We start from the raw sequence: 26965 nt of genomic DNA on the forward strand, positions 1-26965 counted from the left end.
ATCAGTCAATACACCTCAACAGTAATAGGCCCTTAAATCAGAAGGAGATACCCTTCTGATCCAGTGCAGATACACTGGGAATGAACTCATGTGCCCACAGAAGGGAAAGAAAATTTTAAAATAATTTTAAAAATCAATAAAAATACAAATATGTAAAATATATAATAGAAATAAAAATAAAAATAATACTACTAGTACAAATATATAGAAAAATAGTTTTTTAAAATAAGAAACAAACCTAGGCTGATAGGGAGCTTGCCAGACTGAACTTACCACTTCTTCCCAGCAGGTGGTGCTCCTGAGGCACCTCCTCCCCTCAGTCCCACCCCTCCCCAGCTGTAGTAGCCGGCTGGGAAGATGGCATGTGCAGCAGTGGGGAGTAGTGGCAGGATGATGGCGTTGACAGCAGGAGCACTGGGCAGCAGCTGGTTCACAGTGTCTCAGGCCTGGTTGATCTGTCATCCACTGCACCTGACAGAATGGTTATTTACAGCACCCTGCCTGGCGACTGTTCCTAGCGCCCAGGGGGCATGGCTTTTCATGGTGGACAGCCAGGCATGATTATAGGTTCCCTGCAGGCACTGCTGAGTGTGGAGCCATTTGGGGAGGCCCTCCCAGTCAGCAGCTCGGGTAGGTTTGAGGGAGGGACCATCAGTTCCCTCAGATCCACACTTCCCCATGCTCCACTGTCTGACCCTGCTGGGGATCACCTCTATATTTATTTTTAAGTACTTGACATATGGGGTTACAATTGGCACAAGATGCAAGTTGTTTTTTATTTTGCATTCAGTCTCTAGGTGAAACTGAGTCACCATATATCATAGGAGTTTTGTTTATAGGAGCTGTTTCTTCAACAAACAGATAAATTTGCCCCCCCCTTTTTCTCAGTTCAAATAAACATGAAGTTTGTGTTTCTCCCACGATGGAATCAATTATCATATTAGTTATTTATTGCTGTGTAGGAAATTACCACAGGACTTAGCAGCTTAAAACAATATTTGTTATTTCACAGTTTCTGTGGGTCAGGAATTTGGAGTGGCTTAGTGGAGTGGTTCTGGCTCAGGGTCTTCCATGAGGTTTTGAGTCAATATGTTTGCCAGGGAACCAACCATCTGCAGGCTTGACTGGGAATGGAGGATTCAATTCCAAGATGACTCGTGCTACTGTTGGCACGAGATCTTAAGTCCTCACCAAGTAGAACTCTCTATAAGGCTACTAGAGTGTCCATGTGACATGGTGGCTGGCTTCACCCAGAAGAAGGATTCAATCAAGAGAGAGCATGGTGGGATCTACAATGTCTTTTAAGGATCTAACCTTAGAAATTACAAACCTTCATTTCTAGAGTAGCCTGTTAGATATGCAGGTGAGTCCTGTTCAGTATGAGAAAGGATTCTACAAGATTGAATACCAAGAGGCTCCATCTTGGATGCTGGCTTCCATTTTACAATTCCTAATGGAATATTCATTTGACATTGTGAAAGATAGGAAGAAATACCAAGTGTGGTCCTGCCTACATAGACCTTACAGTCTAGGGAGGACACTACCGTACAACACAACGCATGATAAGTAAATAATAGTCATTTTAGGCAACAATATCTATCTACAGGTGATCAGAGAACAGAGAGGTGATCCAATATTGAAATGATCAGTGAAAGCTTCAAGGGCAGGAGTGATGGGGGCTGGGATTCGAAGGATGAGTAAACAATTGGAAAAAAAGAACCCCTTGATTTTTCCATTCTCTTCTCTGAGCCACTGCTCTTTTCTAAAACAGAGCACCAAACCATATCAGGTGGTACTATGTGGTTGCAAGTCACAGGTGATAGTGCTGGGTAACTCAAGGGAGAGAGTGATTTATCAGGAGGATGCTATGTTCTTCATAGGAGCCAAGGAGAGCTGGATAACTAGCAAGTATCACAGTGGCCCTGGGGATTATGGCAGCAGGAATACATAGTCAAGTCCTCTGGGATTCTAAATGAAATGAATCAGCTTCATTAGCTTCCTTTCTGCATGTCCAGCTTGTGTCCTATGGCTGTGCCACTGGGGAAGATGGGAGTACTATGATTAGCAGCCTCCCGGAATCACAAGGGGTGGAGCAGGGCTGATGCCCCCAAGAAAGGGAGATTGGACAGAAGTCAGACCTCACTTTAAAGCCTAAATTGTTCTCTATTTTTTAAAAATGTGCCTTTGCATTTAAAGAAAGTAAGTGCCCCATTGCGTCCCAAACACTCCTTTTCATTTCATTTCTTTGTTTTGCTGATATTATTGGGGGTGATACCACATTTCAGAGGGAAATAGAAGAACAGTTGCATCAGACACTGAGTTTTTCCCCCCAGAAAGGTTTCCATGTTATCTGGGGTCTCTGGAGAGTTTGGGTTTCTGATTATTTTGCCTGAGCTTTTCCAGGACGCTGCCCTCCAAACATAATACTTTCCCACTCAGAAGTAGTGAGACACCCACCATCTCCCAACAGCACTCCCTTCATGGTTCTTACATCAGTTTATAATTGCTATTTATTATGATTTATAATTATTTATCTTTTTGTTTACTTATGTAAAACATCTGTTTCCACCATGAAATCATAATCTTTACCAACAGCTATTATAATATAGAGCAAGGTTTCTCAACCTCAGCACTAGTGAATTTTTTTTTTTTTTTTTTTGGCACGACCAGGCTCCGGGAATTGAACCCAGGTCTCCGTCATGGCAGGAAAGAATTCTGCCACTGAGCCACCATTGCACCACCCTATTGAAAGTTTGAACTGGATAATTCTTTGTTATGGGGCCTTGTCCTATGCATTCATGTGCATCGTGGGATGGGTTAGCAGCATTGCTGGCCTCTTCTCACCCAACACCACTACTACTCCCTTAGTTGTCACAAGCAGAAGCATCAAAGGCAAACTAATCCTGGTTGGGAACCGCTGGTATAAAGTCCTTGAACCCTATAGCAGTATGTCCGTTTATTTTTTCTGGTTCATTCAATCATTCATTCATTCGCCTCTCCACTTATTCACCAAACATTTATAGAGGGCCTGTTATGGGAAGGGAACAGGAATGGTGCTAAACAACCTAAAATGCACAGAGGGGCCTTTGCTAAGCATTATGGAGTTAAGGTTGAAAGACCTATGAATTATTCTTGGCTTATTGTGCCCTAAGCAGGACTATAATTTCAGTACATATCTTGGCTCAAGCTGATATTTTATAAATCTTATAAATATATACAGACTTCCTAAATAAATGTTTTGAAGAAGTGTATTACAGTGGGAAATCCCTGATATAACTGTAGTTCTAATTCTACTTTGGTTGTTATTTTAGCTTCATGTTCCTGAGTAGGTTGCCTAATTGCTGAGACTCATTTCATTTGTAAAATGAAAATGGTTTCACCTATTCTACAACTACCTTACAAGGATTGTTTTAGTTTGCTAAGGCTGCTGGAATGCAATACACCAAAGATGGATTGGCTTTTATAAAGGAGATTTGTTTAGTTACAAATTTACAGTTCCTCTGAGGAAAGGCAGCTAGCTTTCCTGTGGGTTTCTCTGCCACATGGGAGGGCACATATCAATGTCTTCACCCTTCTCTCCTAGCTTCTGGGTTCAAACAACTTTCCCCAGGGTGCTTCCTTTCTGCATCTCTAATTGTCTAAGTCTGTGTTGGCTCTGAGCTCTGAGCTGAGCTGTGCTGGGCAGCACTGAGCCATGGAGCTGTGCTGAGCTACTTCTCTCTCTCCTGAATCCTCCTTTAAACCTCCAGCTAACTTAATTAAATGCCACTCATTGTAGAAGGCACTCCCCTTAGTCTACTGCAGATGTAATCATCCTTAGATGAATTTCATATGCTTAAGTTTAAGTCCAAAGCAACAGAACAACTGGGCATTATCACCTGGCTAAGTTGACACCTGAATCTAACTATCACAAAGATACCGAGAGTATTCAATGAAATAACAGATATAAATGTATTTTGTAAGCTTAAAAGTACTACTCAAATGTACTATAATGGGCGGGCCGCGGTGGCTTAGCGGGCAAAGTGCTTGCCTGCTATGCCGGAGGACCTCGGTTCGATTCCCGGCCCCAGCCCATGTAACAAAAACGGAGAAACAGAATACAATAAAACAAGAAAATGTTTAAAAATGTTTCCCGTTCTTCCTTCCTTCCTTCCTTCTATCCTTCCTTCCTTCTCTCTGTCTTTCCTTTAAAAAAAAAAAAAAAAATGTACTATAATGCCATTATAATGTTATAGTACAACATTAAGAATAAAATAACAAACTCTTGATGCAGGGACTGTATTTCATTTGTTTTGTATCTCTAGAATCTGCTGCATAAATAGTAGAAATCTCCATACATGATGGTTGGAGATGCTGATACCGTGTCTTATGAAGTATGGATCTCATTCATTATATACAATTGTTAGCTATGATTATACACTACCAATAAATAGTTGTAGAATCAAATTGAATTTCAGAAAATCACCCAAGAAGTCTGTATTATTGCTCATGAATATGTATGCTAGCACCTTGGGAAACTATTTATTATTGTAAATAATCTATAAGAAGCATATTTTAAGGACCTAATAGTATCTTATGGATTTTTATTAAGAACTTTAAAGAATATTTTATTTTATACAGCAACACATTAAATAAGGTAGAAATTCTGATAAGCTTTCTCTCAGAAGTATATTAAAATTAAAAGTAATACACTTTCAGCAGTTGGGTAGATTCATTTTCTTTTTTGATTTTATTACAAAAGAAAGTGACAAACCCAACAGAATAAGGTAAAATATCAATCTAGCTAAAATACCCATCTTTTCCAGCTATTGCGTTGGTTTTAATAATTATTTTAACCAATGGAGAAACTCAATTGACTAATATGTATTATTGCAAAACTCATAGTTAGTTTTACCTTCTCAATATTGGCCTATTTCATGGTAATGCTAAAAGTGAATACCATAGTAACAAATTTGTTTTACTAAAAATATTGAGATAACACAAATAAGACATTAAGCAAACCCATGCATTAGCTGAGTTGACCTTTCTTGAAAAATAAATACTAAGGAACTATTTTAAGAGGGTTCCTTTTTGTTTTCTCAATTTAGGGTTCACTTCCAGTCAAATATTGCTGTTGTTTAAAAAGAATTAGGTTAATACCTGTTAAATGTGGCAGTAAAATTTTACTATATGTGATTAAGTTGTAAAAACCACATGGACTTTATGGGTATAATTTCCAAACAAGCTTTAATGTTTTTTCATGAAAAATGACTGACTAACTCATAGTACTAAATATTGCAAAGTGACAGAGCTTTGGAAACATTTACTTTGCTTTTCTAAAATGATAAATTCTGAATAAAATTTCTTTAAATTCATAAAAAAGTGGTGGATGATGAATTTAGTTATTATACCACTGAGTTTTTCCTTGGGTAAATTCAGATTCAGAGGGCATTTACTGGGTGTCTTCTATGGGCAAATGTGGTGCTAGCTGCTTCCTCACATATGATCATTTAACCTTCAAATAGCTCAGTGATGTTCAAAGAGAAGAATCCAAGTCTCTGTGAAGAGAAGTGACTTGCTATAAAACACCAAAGCTGATATAAACCCATATTTTCTTATTGCAAGGTCAGTATTCTCACCAGTATATGTACCAAGAGTGATGTGAAATTGAGTGCCCTTTTGGTATCATTATAAACTTTCTCCAGCCAGTGGGATAAGAACTGTTGACTTCACACAGGGCCAGTGGACATGTCTAAATCCTCTAAACTTCTACAACGTTTACCTGAATTTGACAAAATAACAATTACTCATAGTAGGCCTATTTGAGAATGTTTATTGGCTACTACTTTCTTTCCAGATGGTAGGCTGAACTTGAGATTTGTATTGAGCATTCATGGTGGCTGTGGGGTGCCCTTACCAAATTGCATTGCTATTTTTCTGCCTCTGACATCCTTGGTTTTCTAGCATTCCCCCCTAATCTGGGAGCTATTTCATGTCCTCTCAATGACTTCCTTTTCTCTTTAGGTAAGGCAGAGTTAGCTGTGTGGCTTCCAGTCAAGAATCTTGACAAATGCAGAATTTAAGAGAACTGCTTTATTGCTGGGCTCTCAGAAACTTTAATATGCTAGTTTGCACTGTGATTCTCCAAAAGGGGCTCAAGAATGTGACATTTTCCAAATGTGCTCTCCACCCCCTTCCACACTCACTTTCAACATCTTTTAGGATCAGCGTCCCACTGAATGTATTTGGGAAAATGCTAATTTAGTAAGTCACTGCTTGGCTAAATCAGAAAGCATCTTATGGTACAGAAGAGTTCATTTAACTCAAAAAGGTGAACAGCTTTCTTCCTGCTCTATAGCAAGTCCAGGCTCTCATAATAGGTTACGTTCTTATCATGGATTTCTCTAGAGGACTAAGGCCTCTCCTACCTTGTCTCATGTGTATTCTCTGTTCTGGCAATAAGATCATGGGACCACTGTGGATGTTTGTAGAGCACTTTGTAGAAGCCAAAATACATCTAATTTTTACCCGACCCATTACATATGCTAATGACTTACTTAGGTCAGCTGGGTAAGCAATGCGGTCATTCATAATTAATTTTGCTGTTCATTACAGCCAATTATTTTAACTACTCGATCATTTGTATTTTTATCCAATCTGCAGTCTTCCAGGAACATACAAAAGCTTAATGGGTTGTATAATGTGTAATCCCTGATTCATGATTAACATGTGGTTTAATGAGGACAATATTAAGAAGGCTTGAAACTTCAGGTCCCTGGCTCCTTCTATATAGCCAGGCACTGCACTGAAAAGTTTGCAACAATAATGGGTTTTGAATGTTTTAAATGGATGGTTATTCTCACATAATTGAGACTCTCATCGCAAGCTGGACACACACCACCACCACCTTACAAAGTCATCCTGATGTTTGTGAACAGGGGTAGCATTAGGCAGCTTATTAAAGCTCATTAGGTAGGATGAGTATGGCATGAATTTTACAAGAGATGTACCAAGGAATCCTAACAGGGGTCCATGGTTCACGGTTATAGAAATATTAGACAAATTTTTTTTGAGGTTTATTGAGTGTTCAGGAAACTGGCTTTCCCAGCTGAGGAAGTTGGAGGTAAAGATATTGTGTAGGGGTACCTGGACACTAACTAGTTTCTTCCCTGGAAGTGTATGTGGCCTTGCTAAGTCTGAATTTAGTTCTTGAATCCAGTGTTTGTAAAATTCCCTTAAGTACACGCACAGATTGTTGGTGTAGATTCATCTGGAATGGAGATGGAAGTCTGGGTATGAAAGAATGAAATGTAGCAAAGACTGGGCTTCCTGGGTTTGGTGGGAGCTTACCTTCTGTAGCTATGATCTCCAGCAGCTGACTGTGTGCCCTTTCAGCCGTTCCGAGAGCCATGAGAAGCCACGCTGAGACGTGCTGTACCTGCACCAGTTCTGTCGGTCACTATACTGCCAATAACTTTCTGTATCTTTGGCTAAGTGCACCAAACACTTAATCCAGCCTTATAGGAAAGTGTATGTGTGTCCCTGATGAACTGCTTATGTCTCACTCCAGTTCTTGTCCCTTCTCAATGAAGTACCAGGTGTAGGCTGAAGGTTAGTGATGGGTATCACTTATTCAATTTTCTAACAATTTGAATATTTACATTTGCTTCTTACTGGTAACCGTGGGCTGTTCCTTAACCCTTGCAGTTTCCTCATCTGAAAAATAGCGTCACAATAGCACTTTCTTTTTTAGGGCTGTTGGTAGGATTAAATGAGATGAAGCATGTAAAGTATTTAGTATGATTCCCAGTTTATGGGCCTCTAAAACATTAACCATTTCTCTTCCTCTCCCTCTTCCTCCTCTTCTTCCTTTTCTCTTGTCCCCATCCCCTCCTTCTATCTATCAGAAAACTTTGAAATTTGTATTTAGGAGAGAGGCGTAGGTGAGCCAGTCTGGTTGGAGGGTGGGGAGAGGTGAGTTATGCAATGTGTTTTGAGGTAGAGTTAGCTAAGTAAAATTTTACCTTGGATTATGTGCTTATTTGGGATGGCTGAAAATGGGACACAATTAATATCCACAGGCATCCCTATGCCAGGGAATTTTGGGAGATACAAAGATGATGGAGACACTCTCTTTCCTGAAGGGGTACAATCTAGGGAGACATTTTTAGTTTGATTAGCTATCCGATATAGGAGGTATTGGGGATTAGTCATGTACCCCACAAAAGACAGGCTCAAGTCTTACTTAGTCCGTGCTCCTTTGGGTATGAACCCATTTATAAATAAGACATTTTGAAGATGTTATTATTAGTTCAGATGTAGCCAAATTGAATCAAACTGAAAAAGGATGGTCTTGCTGGCATCTTGATTTTGGACTCCTAGCCTTCAAAACCATGAGATGATAAGTTCTTGTGGTTTAAGCTAAACCATCCTGTGGCATTTATCATAGCAGCTCTGGCATGCTTGTATTACTTACATTAGGACAGAGATACCCTTTGCTGTGGAGCACAGAGGGGAGAAATTAATTCTTGTTATCTCCATATTCAGGATCAGAAAAATAAAAGGATCTACCTCTGCTAAAATTAGCAATGCAGTCCTACATATTGCATCAGGTAGATTATTAGGGAGACTATAAACAAAGGCAATACTGTATATATCAAAGTATATCTACAGGATCAAGAAGAAAATGGTAGCAGAAGGGATCTGAAGAGTTTCTTCCCTGAAGCAGAGTTCTGATTTCACACACGAAGCTTTGGGAAGGGAGTTCTGCCTTCTTGTAGAAGTAGTGAAGGTAAAGTTGAGAGATACCAGGGGAATCCAGCATTTGCCTTTAGTCGTAGGCAATAAATTGTGTGGGAAATGCCAATTTCAAAATTCCTTCTTTCTACATGATTCAATGTGAGTGAGACAGAATCATTGTCGTTGACTATAAAATCCATCTCAAAGACTCAAAAATCATTAATGTCCAATAATACTGATTTGTTTTCTGTTAAATCTGAGTCTTGTGGGTTCTATAAGTCTCTCCTCTGGCAGAAAATTCAATAATTTATTATCACTGAAGGAAAAGTAGTCTCAAAAATGTTTAGTTTTGTTTTGGTACTATATACCTCTAGTCCATAAAATGCAAGTTGTGCTGCTATAATTCTTTAAAGGGGAATTAATTAAGTTTCTTGTTTCTGCAATTTACAACTTGCCTATGTTTTTGTTGGAGGTCCAGTGGGAATTTTCATTTATTTTTGGTCTTTATACTATATACTTTATGGGAACAATTTCTTTGTTAAAATTTACAGAAGGAGAACCACAGGCAAATAGTGCTACAAGTTTTCCTAGCATATTTGTTTTAATGAAAATAGGATTTGGCAACATCAAAACCTGACAGAATTCTTAAAACTCTGCTTCCTGGAAGTTTTCATCTGAAAAATTTGTGCCATTTTTCAGACACTAAACTCACATCTCAAAATATTCTTTTTTGAACAACACTGTCGTCTAGCAGTCACAACTCCCAGGATATAACGATAGTCACTGGGGAAACCTCAAGAAATACATACACATGAAATTCTTTTGAGAGAACTACAGGGAAATTGCATTTTAATGGAATCAAGATACAAATGATAGAATGCAAGCTTGTTAGTTTGAATATCCTAATTTGGGCACACATTTACAGATTGTTTAAATTTAGGGTTTTTTTAAAAAGGAAAGAGATCTTATAAGCTTCTTTGGGACAGACCCTGTTGTACAGGCTTTGATTGACTAGGCACACTCCATCTAACCCAGATGGGTTCCAAGGAGCTGATTTCCTTCTGTCCATGCATTTTGAAATTTAGGAATGCTTTTTGAGAAAATAGCATTTTTGAAAAAATAGAAGAGATTAAAATTGGATGGAGCCAATAACACATACGCACAATGTAACCAATAGAACACAAGTTGTAAATTACAGTAAAAGCACTAGAGATACCAGTCCTTTCTTTCTCAGCAGTGCCCCCTTTAATAAAAATATTTTTCCCAGACTCCCCAGGAAGTACTATCTCTTCTAATGGACACTGGCAGGTGGTAATTCATACATGTTCTGCTCTGAGCCAATCAGATTCTCTCACTAAAGAATTTAAGCAGAGGAATCTGGAACAGAGACCTATAGGTGCTGAACTGGAAGGTTTGGTAGCGTCAGGGCTGCAGGGAGGACCACATTTTATTTTTATATATATATATATTTTATATATGTCTACATATATAAAATTAGGATATGATGGGGGAGCTGAAAAACCAAGAGAAAACTGAAAGGTGGACACAGAAAGGCCCACAGAATGAACCCTCCATGGCTTGACCAGCTGTCATGGTCAGGTTCATGTGTCAACTTGGCCAAGTTGTGGTACCTGTTTGTCTGATTGGGCAAGCGCTGGCCTGTCTGTTGCAATGAGGACTTTTCAGAAAATTAGATCATGATCACATCAGCTGCATCCACAGCTGATCCCATTTGTATTCAGCCAAAGGGGAGTGTCTTCTGCAATGAGTGATGCTTACTCTAATCATGGGAAGCCTTTTAAGGAGGATTCAGAAGAGACAGGCTCTTCCTGCTTTGGCTGGTGAGCCTTTCCTGTGGAGTTCGTCCAGACCCTCTATTGGAGTCGTCGGCTTCACAGCCTGCCCTGCGGATTTTGGACTCTGCATTCCTGTGGTCACGTGAGACACTTTTATAAATTTTATATTTGTGAGTGTTCCCTGTTGATTCTGTTTCTCCAGAGAACCCTAACTAATACACCAGCTGACCTTGTGATTTGGGGGTAACACAGGATGTCATCTCAGTTTCTGCCTTTGTGCTTCTGATGTTGAGAAGGCTGGGCATTGCTTCCTTCACTGCCCACAGATTTCGTGCACTCTTTTATCCTCACACAGCCTCTGCTATGTGTTTGTTCTGGTGTGACTGTGTTTCGTTATTTACAACCAACAAAGTTGCTCAAGGTGAACTTGCATTGATGTTACTGTTGCTTCTCTTTTAAAACATACTGTGTTGTATATATTCATGATTTTCAAAAAGTTATTGTGGTAACATATTTATAGCATAAAATTTATCATTTTAACCATTTCTAAGTACACAATTCAGTGGCATTAATTACATTGACAATGTTGTACTATCATCACCATGATTCATTACCAAAACATTTTCATCATCTAAAACAGAAACTCTGTACCCTTTAAGTAATGTCTCCATTCCCCCTTTTCCTGGCCCTAGTAACCTCTGATCTACTTTGTGTCTCTGAATTTGCTTATTACAGACATTTCCTATAAATGGTGGAATCATACAAATATTTGTCCTTTTGTATTTAGCTTATTTTGCTAAGCATAAGGTTTTAAAGGTTCATCCATCTTGTAGCATCTATCAGAAAGTCTTTTTAATGGCTGAATAATATTCCACTGTATATGTGTGTGTGAGTGTGTGTGTGTGTGTATACACCACATATTGTTTATCCATTCATTTGTTGGTGAACACTTGGGTTGTTTCCACTCTTTGACTAAGGTGCATATTCACAACTTTTAGAACATTTAAAGCAGTTGAATTTGGAGGTAGGTTTAGCAAAACAGAAAGAGGAAATTCTCTTCTGTTTGAATTAAGACAGACTTAATTCATCTAATGATGCTTGAGTGTAGTTTCCCCAATGTAAATCAGTCCATCTGCCTTTACTGAGAACTGTTAAAGACCTTATCATTCTCTCATTGAGCCTGTAGTCTAGTTAAGTGGGACAAAAGTAAAACCTAAAACAACCAGAAAATAATTCAAGATGGAGAAAACTTAATTACATGCTATATTACGTGGTCTTGGATAGAGGCACATTAGATCAAAGAAAGGGAGGTCAGAACAGACTGGAGCTGCTGGAAATAACTGTTTGTAAGAGGTGAGACCTGAGCTGCCAGAAAAGGAAGGCTCAGTCTCTTGCACAGGCAGAGGAGCTATGGTAGAGGTAGCTGGGAATGAGCCATATGTCTGGAAGCAAGAAACCCTTGGTAAGTGCTGAATGTCTCTGCAGGTAGTGTCCTTTGCAGCTTGGAGAAATGTACCTCCATCCTCACTGTGAGCCTGCGGTGTGCTTGGGCAGACAAGACATACAGAGGTGAAAAGGCATCGGAAACTGACCATAAAGCAAGACATGACTGTGTGTCAAAAGAAATGTCCCCAAGAAGGAGTACAGAGAAGTCAGAGAAGGGAGAGTTTTTTCATGGCCCAGAGGGAGGTGGTCAGCCCACTTGCAACGTGCTGAGAATTGGTGGGCGTGGGAGTGGTTTGGAAACAACCCTGGTGAAGCCAATGGTGACTTGTGTGAGGTCTGAGAGCGGTTTTCCAATTTCTTTTGGGGATAGAAGATTTGTTTTGTTTTTTAAGCTCTTAAGTGGAAACTCAATGAATAAAATTGATCAGACAGAGCAGTTCTGGGTGAAGCGTGGGGAGAATCTGAAGCTCACCTCCTAAGCTCCATGCCCCCCACTTCCCAGGCTTACCCACAGGACCCAGGGGCTCTTCCAGAAGTTGTTTGAAAATTTGGAGCAGGAAGAAGTAGGGAGCTGCCACAGAGCGGTGAAGGGTGGAGTGACCAGGCACACAGTTTCACAGGAAGCTTACTGCAGTGTGAAAGATAATAGGGAGAGGATAAGGAAAGGAGAACTGATAGGTGACAGCGGAGGCATCGAGGTGTAAGATGCCATGGGCCTGGCCTGGGAGTGCGGTAGAGGAAGTAGAGGGAATGGAAGGGACGCAATCACCTGGCCCAATGTCTTTATGAAAACTAATAATTATACCTTCTTTGCTCTCATTTCCCAATTAATCTCATTTGGGATATTGAGTGAAGCATTTTCAACATGTTCCTAAGCTGCAGTCCTTGTGCTATGAATAAAGAAGTGTTAATAGATGAGCAGTACAACTGCTTACTTTTGAGTCCAACCCATGGTTGTCCCTTCTAGAAGCATACCTGTCTTTCCTCTTCCAGATGTAAGCCACCTTTAATGTATTTCTGACTCTTTGCAGTTTCCTGCTTAGAAAGAAAGTCTGCTTCCCAGGAGGTTATATTAAATCGAATTGATTGTCAGGCAGCATTGAAGAGTTACAACAAAAAGACAGCAGACCATATTCATCTCTTCAGCTCTTTATGTTCATGTACAGTTTTCTTTTTTGCTTCCAAATTAAGTCTCTACTGGTTTGTCCTGTAAGCCCAGCTCCTCATCCTGGAACATTGAGCCACTAGAACTGATTTAAATGAGAGGTGAGGTTAAAATGACACAACCCCTAAGGCGGACTCTGATGGCCTCACCCATTCATCAATGTCTGTATTTGTCATTACCCAAACTGAGCTGATTGAAATATCTTAGCAACCAATCCACATTTGCCCGTATTGAAGTAATTTGGTGAATGGGAAAATAATATTGGTCTTTAATGAAGGACTAACATGTAAGGCTCAGATAGTGAGTTCCTAAATGGTCAGATATGTTGAGCCTCAGAACGTGCTAAGGAAATATCCACATACTAAAAGTTAGAAAAGGATGAAAAACTGACCTTTCAAGATGACATTATTTGCTTTTCAAGGAACAAAGCTCTCTTATGAAATTAAAAGGGGAAAAGCACCAACTCGACCAAATACTTCTAAGTAAACATATAATGAAGCATAATTCTGATTGTATTGTGATCCTGATTAAAAACCTCTGGCAATTCCCCATAGAATAAATCTACATCTCTGGTTTGGTGTGGGCTGTCTTCTCAACTATGTCTCTACCTATTTGCCTTTAGGACCCCACAGGGTCCCACCTCTGTGTCTCAGCTCTTGCTGTTCTGAGCTGCTGGAAATGCCCTTGCCACCGTCCTGGCTGAATCCCATCTGAACTCTGCATCCTTGTTTGTATGCTGCTCTTTCCTTTTGTGAAGGCTTTTCCTCCAGAATCCCTGAAAGACGTGCCCTCCTTCCTTTAGCACTGTGCTTAAAGGACACCTCCCCTTGTTTTTATATGTAGATGTTTGGATACATGACATCCAAACTCTAATAAAGTAGAGATTGATAAATAGTGAGGAAAACATGGGCTTTGGAACCAGTCTAATATGAGTTCAAATTTGAGTTCTATCACCTGCCATCTGAGCTTAGGCAAATTCTACTTCGGTCCTGAACCTCTTATATCATATGTTGAACAGTGTGTCACATTTAACTACCTCTTAGAGTAACTGTAAAGATTGCTAGAGATCAGGCATGTGAAGGTCAAGCTTGGTGCTGGACTTCTAGCTAGCTCACCCTTGTGCAGTCCACTTTTAGCGTGGCTCCCTGCAATGTTAAGGTACTGAATGCTATTTTCTAAATTTAATTAAATTGAATAAGATTTGGGACTCTGCCAGCCACATTAACTCTTTGAGACCTCTTAGTACCACTTAGTGCATCTAAACAATAGTTTGCTAAATACACTGGAGAGGAAAATACAGTAGTTTATGTTTTCTGTAGGGCAGTGGCCTGTGTATTGGAGTTCAGCTGTCAAAACAGAGAACATGAGGAGGTGTATCCTCTGTGTCTCAGCCCTACAAGGCAGACTCATTTCCTGGAGGGAGCTTTGCTGGGTCTCTCTGATAGAGAAACTGGATAATGTGCTGACCTCGTGGTGCTTAGGCCCAGAAGCAGCACAGGAGAACAGGCTCTGGCCTGGGCGTGGTCTCTGAGATGACAGAAAGACTCTGGCTCCGAAGTCCTGGCTTCCTGGCATGGCTCAGAGGTTCAAGCAGTGTACTTTAGAGAGCATCTGATCCACCCAGAGAGAACAACTTTCTTCAGGAGGTTCTCACGTTTTGTTGTTTTTATTGTCAGCTGTTTCCATGCTTGGGCTTTACAATCATAAACGCATACCTGTCTTGGGTATGTTATAGTTGATGAAAGGTAATATTTTATGATTACAGACAATTGAAGAGGTACAGAAAAGCACAAATGGTGTACCAAAATATTAACATATTTTTAAATTTACAAAAATGATAATGTATTGTAAGTGCTGTTTTGTAGACTGTTTTTTTTTTGTATGCTATATGGCGGGGTCACATTTCATTCTTTATCCATGTGAGTATCCCGTTCTTGCAGCACCATTCGTTGAATTTGTTTGTTTGTTTTTGTTGGTTTCTTTCTTTGTTTGGGAGGTGGATGGGATGGGAATCAATCCCAGGTCTCCTGCGTGGCAGGTGAGAATTCTACCACTGAACTACCCTTGTACCCCCTATAGACTGTTCTTTTAATCTGAAAATATGTTGTGTTCATTTTCCCATGTCAATAAATTTTCTTCCACAGCACAAAATTAATAGCTGCCTAGTACTCTAGCACATGGATGTTCCAAATTGTACTCACCCAATTTCCTAGAATTGAACATTTTAAATAATGCTAAAATAAATACCCTTTTATAAATATTCTATTTCACATGTTCTCTTTGGGAAAATTCCAGAGAAGGGATTACTAGATCAAAGGGTATTTGGAAATGTTGCCAGATTGCAACATTTGTACCAATTTTCACTCCCCTATTGTTTGACATTTAGGTTCCATCCATTTTGTTCCTATTGCAAATTATTCCGTTAAGAACATCCTTAAACATATTCTTTTTGCATATCTATTGTTTTCTTATAGTAAAATCCTTGGAAATATAATTGCCACATTAAAGGTATAAACATTTTTAAAATTTTCGTCTATGATGCCAAATTTTCTTCTAGAAATGTTGTTTGCTCTTATTTGTAATGATTTTACTGGCCACTGCTCAGGAAGCTTGCCAACACGTAACATATCATTTTAAAAGATCTTTGCTAATGAGACAGTCCAAAAATAGTAGTTTAGTATTTAGTTTGTATTTCTTTGGTTGGTAATGAGATTGAGCATAATTTTATTTGTTCATTTGCAGTTCTAAGTTTTATTAATATAGTAGTAGCTCAGCTTTTTAAGTAGTTTTTTAAAACAGTAGAATTAGATCACAAACTTCTATTTGGCTAACTTAATTAAATTTGATCACCTTAATCAAGAGCTATTTACTGAGCACAGACTACATGCAGAACACTGCAACACAACAGTGAGAATGGGGAGTCCCAGCTCCAAGAAATTAATCTGCTGGAAAGAAAAGTTCCCTTTTGATAAGGCGCATTGAATCACATAGTAAACTGTGTCTTTGATAGAATTTTATTGAAAATTCAGAGTCTCTGTATGACATTTCTGAGTAACCCACAAGAAATACCATTGAGGACATAATGTTACATTATAGTCCTTAATATTTCCCAGGGAAGATAGGTATTTTATACCTTTCTGATAATCTGATTCAGTACAAGAGTAGAGCCTTGAGAATCTAGAAGTTGGAATGGTTAGTGTGAATCTTTGGCCAACCCATTTCAAATCAGTTATTTCAACCAGTGTTTTGACAAACAGTGTTGAATAAAAATGGTTAAGATAATGAAAATGATAAAAATATGAGATTGCCAATGCCCACCAGTCTAAAGCATGTGTATTCTGTTACTGTCACAACTAGTTTTCTGTGTTTTATTTATTCATTTATGTTTTCAACAATAAGTCCAAGATGGTGAGGCTAGGGACAGCCTTACCAGAGATCATTATTTGTTTAGGAGAAGACAAATAATGAAAATATAATGAGGTCTAAATATTATAATGGAGAATAAAAGAAAAGGCAATTAAAGTTGTGTGTCTCTGAATGTGATGTCAGAGAAGGCTTCTGAAATGAAATGACTTCTGACCTAGGTTTGCAAAGCTAAACAGAAGTTCATCAAATAAAGAAGACAACACTTTCCCATGCAAAGGGCACATATATGCAAAAGCACAGACATATGATCATAAAAGTTGTGTCAGAAAAAGATACATACATTTGTGGGGTCAGGGTATTAGATGCTAGGGAATGGGTGTGTGGGGCTTGCCAGGCCAGGTTGAGTCGGCTCTGCCCTTTAGACCTGTGCTGTCCAATAAGGTAGCCAACTAGCCATATATGGCTATTTATGCTTAACTAAATTAGAATTAAATATAATTAAAATTCAGTTCCTCAGTCACGTAAGCACACTTCAAGTGTTCAGTAGCCACAGGTGGTTAGTGGCAAGCATATTGGACAGCATAGATAGAGAAATTTCCACCATTGCAGAAAGTTCTGTTGGCCAGTGCTGCTGTAGACAATGGAGTGCCCTGAAAGAGTATTTACCAGTGGAGTGATGTGATCAGGCTGATGTCTAAGAAACCATTTGAACTGGAAAAGGAAGTTTGGGACAGGTTGGGAAAAGATGTGTGGCAGTGATAATGCTTTATGACCACTTAGATGGATAGGAACCAGAGTGGAAAAAGAGTTAAAAGTAACTCTTAACCCCATAAGGCTGGGGGGTGGAGAGTGATACATATATGCAAACAGGGAATCAGAAGGTTTGTTGGGGAAAATGACAAGTTCAGTTTAGGACATGTGGAAACGAGGTACCTATAGGGCCTCCATGTGAGCAGACAGTTCAATGTTCACAAAAGAGAGACTTGGCAGATAGGCTTGAGAGGCTTCAGTATAGAGGTGAGTTGACCACATACTAATAATCATAGCTGATATGGACATAGTACTTACTATATTCACATATATTTTAGCTCATGAAATCTTCCCTATAACTACGTAAGGTAGTGGTTACCATTCTGAACCTTGTGTTAGTTTGGAGCTGTTATGGACCCCCAGAAGAGGCCATGTTCTTTTAATCCACTCCTGTGGAGGCAGATCTGTTGCAGGTAGGACCTTTTGATTAGGTTGTTTCAGTCGAGATGTGACCAATCCCATTCAAGCTGGGTCTAATTCCTCTCACTGGAGTCTTTTATAAGAGATGAAATTAAGATAAGCTCATTGAAAAAAAAGCCCTGGAGGAACTTGAAGAGGACCCATGGAAGCTCAGAGAAGAAGCCACTGAACCAGAAGCTGAAAGTAATGAAACCAGGGAGCCACAGACCAGCAGATGCCAGCCGTGTGCCTTCCCGTGTGACAAAGGAACCCCAAATGCCAGCAGCCTGTCTTCAGAGAAGGTATTGTTCTGTTGATGCCTTAATTGTGGCATTTTCAAGGCTTTAGAACTGTAAATTTGTAAGCTAATAAATCCCCATTGTAAAAACTGGTCTATTTCTGGTATATTGCATTCCAATAGCTTTATCAAACTGAAACAAATCTCATTTTGCAGGATTTGTAATTTGCTCAGGGTGACACTAGTAAGTGAAGGAGATGGGATTGAACCCAGACAAAGTTACTTAACCAAATATCAAAGGATGGTATGTCAGGCCACAAAGGAAGGTGGATACAAATATTTATATGAAAGAAATTCACAAAATTTCCTAACCACATTTAATTGTATAATAAAAATAGATTTCACATAAAAATAAAAGTGGAAGCATTTAGAGGTGATTAGAAAATTTATAACATCTGATTGCTGGTTATGGAACATTGGTTGAAGCCATGAGAGTCAACACATTGTCATATATGTGAGGAGGGGAGGAAAGAAGTCCCAGAACAGAACCCTGGGGAACACTGACATTCAGGGGTTGGTAAGGTAGAGAGGTCAGAAAGTGAGACCAAAATCAGTGTGTAACAAAGCATCACAAACTGGATGGTTTAAAACAAAAGCAATGTATTGTTTCATATCTCTGGAAAATGGAAGTCTAAAATCAAAGTATCCCCAGAGTTATGTAACCTGTAGAGGGGAATCCTTGCCTCTTCCAGCTCCTGGTGTTTGCCGGCAATCCTTGGCGTTTTTGTGACTTATAGATGCATCACTACATCTCTGTGCCTCCTCCATGTTCACATGGCCTTCTCCCTGGTATCTGCTTCTGTCTCCTGTCCCCTTCCTATAAGGACACCAGGCATAATGGGCCAAGGGTCCACCTTAATCCAGTTTGGCTTCATCTTAATTAATTACATATTCAAAGTCCCTATTTCCAAATAAGGTCACATTCATAGGACCAGGGAATAGGACCTGCACATATCTTTTTTGGGGGACCCAGTTCAACCCATAACACTCTCAATATAATCCTAGCTCATATGATAAATTACAAGGTCACTGTACACAGACGTGACACCACAATGAAAATCAGATAATGGGAAGGAGAGAAGGATGGGCTGAGGGATCAAGGAAGGCTTTGTAGGTATGGCTTTGAAGAATGGACAAAATGGCAGAAAAGGGAGGGAAGGCATTCCCTGATTGGGGATGGAGAAATCATGGAAGAGACGTTCCCTTCAAAGAAATAAGAGGCAGTGAGTTGTCCTTCAAACCACCCTCTGGTAAAAACCAACCACACCTAAAGAAGTGTGGACATAATGAAGGAAATGGAACACAACCAAGATCTTCTCTGAGACCCACTGCCTTATTTTTTGTTGCCTTGTTTTGACTGTTTTAGAGGTGTTAGTAAATATTGAGCAGTTATATTGCATTATGTGGCAGCAAAACCACCTTCCTCAACCCGTTCATAGATTCCAATATTTTAGAAGCTGTAGGAATTTTTTCTTCCCTATCTAGCTAAAGAGGGTTTTGGATAGAGTGGATAAATTTAATTTAAAGCATAAAGTGTTTGAAAGTTTCCTCCCAGTTGTAATTATAAGAATCATATTTAATATTTATGTAACAGATATTCACATCTTGTTGGGAAAATAACTCCCTTCACATCAGGTAAAAAAAAAAACAGCACCTCAAATATTTCATTATGGCAGTTACTTACTCTTTCTAAAATCCCAACAGTATCATTTTTCTTAAAATTAATCCTGATTATCACTAAATGTTCTTTACTTACTTGACTTCCAACTGTTTGGCACTATCTTTTTTTGTTGTTGTTGTTGGGTATTTACGTATGTGAGGATTTAGATACACTAATGGATTTTGAACCTTTTGGGGTAATGAGGATATTTACAAGACCATAGTCAAGAAATCCTGTTAGTGCAGAATATTTGGGGATAAGTTAGTGCAATAAAAAGTCATTATAAACTGTTGTGTACACATATTTGAAGGGATATTGTGTGACTACAGAAAGAAACAAAGTCATAAGTCATGCGATGAAGTGAGTCAATCATGAGGACATATTGAGTAAAGTAAGGCAGAAACAAAAGGACAAATATTATGTGGTTAGAAAGTACTTATAAGAAAACTGGGGCCTACATTGTAAGCTCTTACAGCAGTCATACATTTATTCCTAAGCTTTAAGTGTTATTTCTAAATTCTGAGATGCTATGCTATATGTGTATAACTTGGTATTACGTGACACTTAAGACTCAAGAGCTGGAGTTCTACAGCTCTGAAAGTCAGCGTTGCTACATACGGCAACTGTTAAAGAAGTCAAAAAAGAGACCAGGCTTCAATTAGAGATAAGAACGAAGCCAATCTGGTTGGGACTAAGGTAAATCAGAATACAGGGTAACGAGTGATGTCATCTGTATTTTAGAGCTTCACCTATTGTATGAGACCAAAGGAAGAAAGGTTTATTTTGCCCAAAATCTAAATGTTCTGTAACACACAATCTAACTTAACCTGTCTGGCCAGTTCAGTTAAACAACTTAACACACAGAGCCTAGAATTGGGAATGAGGTCTTGCAATTCTGTATAGTTTAATATAATACCTGGATACATCCCAGAGTATGTTGGGCAGATATAATTTAAAAGTATTGGCAAAGTCACTTTAGGAACTGGAGAAAAAACATGGAACCATTAAACTTTCCCACCTGGGAAATTCCTGATATTCTCTCAAATATTAGGGACTCCCAAGTTTATAGGTCAAGCCCTTGATCCTGAGGCTTGCTCTTATGAATCTTGTATTTGTAATGGAGAAGCTTTAAGCCTACCTATAATAATGCCTAAGAGTTACTTCCAGAAAACCTCTTTTGTTGTTCACATGTGGCCTCTCATTCTCTAAACCCAACTCTGCAAATAAAATCATTACCCTCCCCCCTACATGGGACATGACATCCAGGCATATGTGTCTCCCTTGCAGTGTGGGACATGACTCTGGGGATAAGCCTGGCCCTGGCACCATGGAATTGATAATGCCTACCTGACCAAAGAGGGGAAAAGAAATGTAACCGCATAAGGTATCAGTGGCAAGAGATTTCAAATACAGTCAAGACGCTATCCTGGAGGTTACTCTTTTGCATGTTTCAGCTAGGTATTGCTAATTACCATGGTATGCCAAGTCCCAACCAACAGTATTCCTGAAAACCCTGAAGAATACCCAAGGCTCTGAGACTGTATAAAAGTTTTCCTCACTAAGTTTATTTTTCAGAACCCTGTCACTTCCATATGGTGCCTAGGCCAGATAAGCTCTGAAACCCAGAGTTACCAATCTCTCCAAGAGCATCAACCAGCTGCATCCCCCTATCCCATAATGTTGACACCCTTTTTCAACATGAAGAAGTTAGAATGGCCATTGCCCTAATATCTCTAAAGAGTGGGAGAAGGATCAAAGGAGCAGAAGGAGTTGTATCAGAGAAGAGAAGAAAGGATTTAACAAATGAATATGACTACTGAATCATTATATTGATATTTCTTTTTAGTCTCTAGTGTAGGGGAGCTGGGAGGAAGCACCTGAAATGGTGGAACTGTAACCCATACAATACTCTGAAATTTCTTCTAAAACTACTTGTTAAAATATACTTTGAAATTTATTGTTTTTTGTATATATGTTGTATTTCACAATAAAAATTGTTTTAAAAAGTTATTATAACAAAGATAAGTGGTGGATTGGATCTAGGCTTGTTAATACCTTTATAGTAAGGTATCACTGGAATTAAAATAGGCCCATCTATCATTCCTATAAAGCCTGACTTTCCTCTAATTTCAATGATATATGGGTATTATTTACTCATATTTGAGAACATTAGAGACACGGCTGAGAGCCCACTCACAAGGCTTTAATGTACCTGACCTTACAAAGAAGGTCATTTCCCAGATTCCTTACGAGTGATAGAAGTAGCCATGTGACTTCTTTCTGGCCAATGGGAGATAAGTAGACACCTGGTGGGAAATCTAGGAAACAGCTGTTGTTTCCTTGCTAAAGGAGACACTGTCAGCATACCCTTTTTGTCCTTTGCCCTTCCCTTTCTTCCTGCCCAAATTGCAAATGCGACAATAGAGATGGAACTGCCATCTTGGAAGACGCATAAAGGAGGGCTGAGCGGCCAAGGCAGGGTCTGATGGCACCATGGGGCCTCTCTGCAGCCCTGTACTGCCTTCCAGTGAAATTTTGGTGCTTGAGAAATATAAACCCTTATTTGTTAAGCCATTATTTATTGAGTTTTGTGTTATGGACAACCAAATCTATTCCTCACCAATATATCAGAGAATGGCCTGATTTAAGTAGCATTTTACCTCTGTGATTCCTTCCTCCTTTGAGAAACATTCTCAGCATCTGAGGGCAGTTGTGAGGATTAAATAAATTAATACAAGTGAAGCATTTGGAATAGTGACTGATAGTAAATGGCCACCATTAGAGCATGCAGAGGTTCCAAGGAAAACCTCCCTCCCTTCTCACCATTTTAATCCAGAAGGAATTAGTTAAGTGGATATTATACTTGTCAGAAGGTTTCCACTGGTAGTAGCAGATAACTTATTTTTAATTATGATTTAATTATTATGTTATACACCATTTTGTTCAACGAATGACTTAGGGTGGCTCATAGCAGAAAAACAAGCAATAAAACAACCAAATTAAAATTAAAATATGTCAGGGGAAATTATTACTAAAATAGGAAATAAGGTGGGTAAAAAAAATAAAGGATGACTGTGAACATAAGGCCAAGTAAAGAATAGTCTGTAAGTTACAATTTTGGTTTGGAGGGTTCCTGGTGACTATAGTGAAAGGGGAATCTCATTTAATAGCATTAACTTAGTAAGTGCTTATTAAATGTTTCTTATGTGTCAGGCAATGTGCTGAGGTCTAAGTATGTAATGGCTAGGAAACCTTTTCATTTCCTGTGGCAGGGAACTCATAGTCAGAAGGAAGAAAAAGACATTAATTTAATAATCACACATACACAAAGATGGTTTTCAATGTGGGCAAGAACTAAAAATGTATGTTCTTTAGAGAAAGCACTCATTTCTAGACAAAATGTCTCGCATGGAGCACTTCCATCCCAAGACTTGTTGGTCAAGCAGGACCAGGATTGTAATTCTCTGATTTGGCTTAGTTGTCTGGGAACTACTTCCATCTTCACTGCTGCCAAATTCCTGTTTTTTATTTAGGCTGGGAAGGGAGATTAAGAAAACCACAGCCATCAGCTTGTCCCTGACTGGAGCGCTGTTCTAATTACTTCATAAAATGCTAAAGTTCAGACATTCTTATCCATGCTATGAAACCCTTGGACAAATTAAAACTACTGAGTAAAATTTTAAATTAAATGTAGTGCGAGTTTCGTTGACATGGACTAAAACAAATCCTGTTGGTCTTACTCAAATTTATTTTTTAGAAGCCTTAGGTGAAGTTCTTGAAAAATGTTTTTCTGTAAGGAATACATGCTTTCCCAGGTCTGCCTGAAATCAGACCTATTGGAACTTAGTCTACCTTGTTTATCTGGCACCACGAAGAGTGAAGTACTAAATAACCTAAGTTGACTCCATTAAGTACCAGGATTTCAAAATTGTTTAGTAATTTGGGGAACATGTCAAAGATGCCTTTTAGAGCAATACAAAATTGTAATTATTAATATCTGTTTTGGTACCAGATAGTAATGCACTTCTGGCTTTGAGCTTTCCCTAAAGTCAAACTGAACTTTCCTTTTCCAGCTACTCTGGTGTCTCCTTATATTACACCTTGTTCTAGTTTGCCAGCTGTCAGAATGCAAAACACCAGAGACAGATTGGCTCTTTTAATAAATGGGGATTTATTTTGTCAGTTCTTCAGAGGAAAGGCAGCTAACTTTCATCTGAGGTTCTTTTTTGTGTGGGAAGTCTCAGGGTAATCTTTGCTGTTCTTCTCTCCAGGCCTCTGGGTTCCAACAACTTTCCCCATGGTCATTCCTCTGCATCTCCAAAGGCCTGGGCTGAGCTGCGAGTGTTGAGATGAGGTGTGCTGAGCTGCTTGGGCTATGCTACATTGCGCTCTTTCATTTAAGCACCAGCCAATAAAGTCAAACATCACTCATTGCAGCAGGCATGCCTCCTAGCCAACTGCAGATGTAATCAGCAACAGATGAGGTTCATGTACCATTGGCTCATGTCCACAGCAACAAAACTAGGTGCCTTCACCTGGCCAAGTTGACAACTGTATCTAACTACCACACACCTCTTTATAGGTTTATGCTTCCTCCACAAAAAGACTGTAAAATGATGATGCTTCATAGAATTGTATATAAAATAAAATCTAACAAACTCTGAGTGAGGATTCACCTAGTACCAGGTAGGGGCTTTGCCACAAGCTATTATCCTTTGAAGACACCACTTCCTTGTTTCTAATTTTAAGATTATCTTTCAGAAAGGATCTGACCTCCAGGTATTGGAGTTTGTGTATATCTTGAGGAATGTTTTTGAGAGTTAATATAAAGGGCTGTTTCCATTTCATGTGACATATGTGAGACCTTGGCCCAACTAACCCTTGGACAGTAAACTTCAGTTTGCTACAAAATACCCAGAGGTGTTAGTGGGAACTGTACAAAGGACCAGATGCTGGAAAATGATTCAAATTGGGAATATTTATGGAGCATCAGTTACGTCTAGAGCTCGGTGTTGATCCTATGCTTTGGGGGGGTATTTCTGTTATCAGATGGGACTTGTAGCTCTGTGAGACTTTGAGTGGAAAGCAAAGAACCATCAAGACTGCAGAGTTGAAGCACTTAACCCTGGTAGAATGTGTAACACAACTGAAAAGAGAAAAGGAAGCTCAACACGGTCCTTGCACAAGAGAGAAACACAAATCCATGGAGTGGTTTTTATTTTTTAACCAAGCAAATGAAAAGAAAAAGAAGTCATTAACTCCTGAAAAGGCAAAAAAGTTACACAAGAATGTAAATATAATCATAGTATGCTAAGTGACTTACAAACAGTATTAACATATTCATTGCTAAAATAATGAAAATGGATTAACCAAAAAATTGTGATATGCTTGTATTTAAGATGAAGAAGGCAAAGGGTATTTTAGAGAGCTAAAATCTTCCTCTGTCATAAAATAAGTCAATAGATAATGTTTAAAATTGATGCATTAAGAGGTAACAGTGTCATATTGTGTAAAGATGTGAGGCAAATTAGAGAAAAAAACATTAAAAGAGAGGAATGTGGCTGCTTCTGGGTGGGATGAGATGCAAGGCACTGCTTTTTTGTGATAAATGTTTTAGACTATTTGACTTTTGAACTTTGACAGAATTTTAGCTAAAAATTAATTTAAAAATACATTTTAGGACAAAAACAGGAATTGAAGACCAAAGATCAAGAGGGAATGACTCCTTGGGAGCGGCAGTTGACAAAGCAAATTAGAGAATATACTCAGTGAGAATCAGATGAAACACGGGACATAAAAGGCTCTGGACCAAGAGGTCCCAGTGAGGCATTCAGAAGAGAAAGCTACAACCAGGAAGTCCACACACTCACAGCTGCTTCCAGGACCCGGTGCTCACCCAGTAACAAAGCCACTTCTGTCTGGAAAAACCACAGCAAGGCAAGGCAGGGAGCAAAAGAGTCTTTAATTGGGGAAGGGGGATGGGTGCGAGTGAGTAGCCCTGTGAACTTCACATGCCTCCAGCAGGCTGGGGCACACTTTTCCTTTCCTCCACTCTTTGCCCAACAATTGATGGTCGTGCTATCCAGAGCTTCTCAACAGACGGAGTTGGTTTTTGCCTTTTCTACCTGCTCTGGGTCCTAGCATTCTTTTTGCTTCTTTGCCATTCCACCCTCAACATCCAGCGTCCCATGTTCCCACCCCACCCTATTCACCATCAAAATGTTTCCATCTGTGTTCTCCCTCCTGGGAACCATTTAGGTGACTGGTCAAATAATCGAATAACCCAATAATAAAATTGGTGGTAACTAAAGATTGATTGCAGCCTGACACTTTAACCCGCTCTGTTAACACTTGGAATTTAACAGTGGCCTTCAGAGCTTCAACTCAAATAAATTATTTTATCTGGGAAAGTTGGGTACTCAGCAGGCAGGGAGGGGGTACTTTGGGTTGCACATCTCCTGGTATGATGGAAAGAACCAGCTGGGCATAAGACTGCCTACCACAACTGAAGTTAAGTGGTATTGATCCCGCCCCACCTTTATCATACCTCCCCTCAGCGTTTAGACAATCCAATCTATTTTGTGCTAGATGATAGAAAATTTTTCCTAAGACAAGTCACATGCATTCCCTTCATCTTTCTAAGCTTGTGTGTGATCTCCTTGAGGACTGGCCTCCTATTGTTGAATGATGTGATATCTCCCTCTGTCATCATGACATCTTCCTCTATTATCTACACGTCCTCAATAACTAATTTCTGAGGACTTGTCTAAAATGGTAGCAGAGCCCTTTAGTTAAGAAACTTGTTCCCCAGTCATGAGATGAAGTACTGATCAGAAAGGAAGATATCCGTCTCTGACATGTATCAAATAGCTTGGAGAAAAGAGGACTTCTCTGGAGCAGAACTTTAGGGAGCTAGGTAGAAGGAGGCAGCCCAAGGAAACTAGGACTGCTGAGTTTAGCAGGGAGGATTTTCTCCAATGTAGAGGTTACACTGGGTTTTTGGGAGGTCAGGAACCCACATGGAGTTTTGGTGACTGAACCACTTGAAATCATTCTTTGATCATTTAAGCTGGGCTCATAAAAGGGGAAAATGATCGGGAAGTGACCCTGTTACATCTATAATTCTCAAAATCTTGTGACATACACAGCAGTCTTACTATAGCAGAATGGACAAATCCACCTAAATATTTTTTGACCTGAGTTTTGTTTTGTCGGGTGATTTTAAAATTCTAGAAATGGTAAGGGCCTGACTCCTTAAGTGGACACAGGTGTATAAAGGGTTAGGTCATTTACTGACAAGGAGAGAC

General features: G+C 39.3%; 1 long non-coding RNA gene across 1 annotated transcript in view; it reads left to right on the plus strand.

Moving 5' to 3' along the window:
- LOC143653093 (uncharacterized) overlaps window positions 1-25920 on the plus strand; it is a 129679-nt gene extending 103759 nt beyond the window's left edge. Inside the window, exon 3 of the long non-coding RNA XR_013161095.1 lies at window positions 25339-25920. This is a non-coding gene — a long non-coding RNA (uncharacterized LOC143653093). The remainder of the gene's footprint in view (window positions 1-25338) is intronic.
- The last annotated feature ends 1045 nt before the right edge of the window (window positions 25921-26965 follow it).

The sequence above is a fragment of the Tamandua tetradactyla genome, chromosome 13 (genome assembly GCF_023851605.1).
Source record: "Tamandua tetradactyla isolate mTamTet1 chromosome 13, mTamTet1.pri, whole genome shotgun sequence".
NCBI classification, from domain to species: domain Eukaryota; kingdom Metazoa; phylum Chordata; class Mammalia; order Pilosa; family Myrmecophagidae; genus Tamandua; species Tamandua tetradactyla.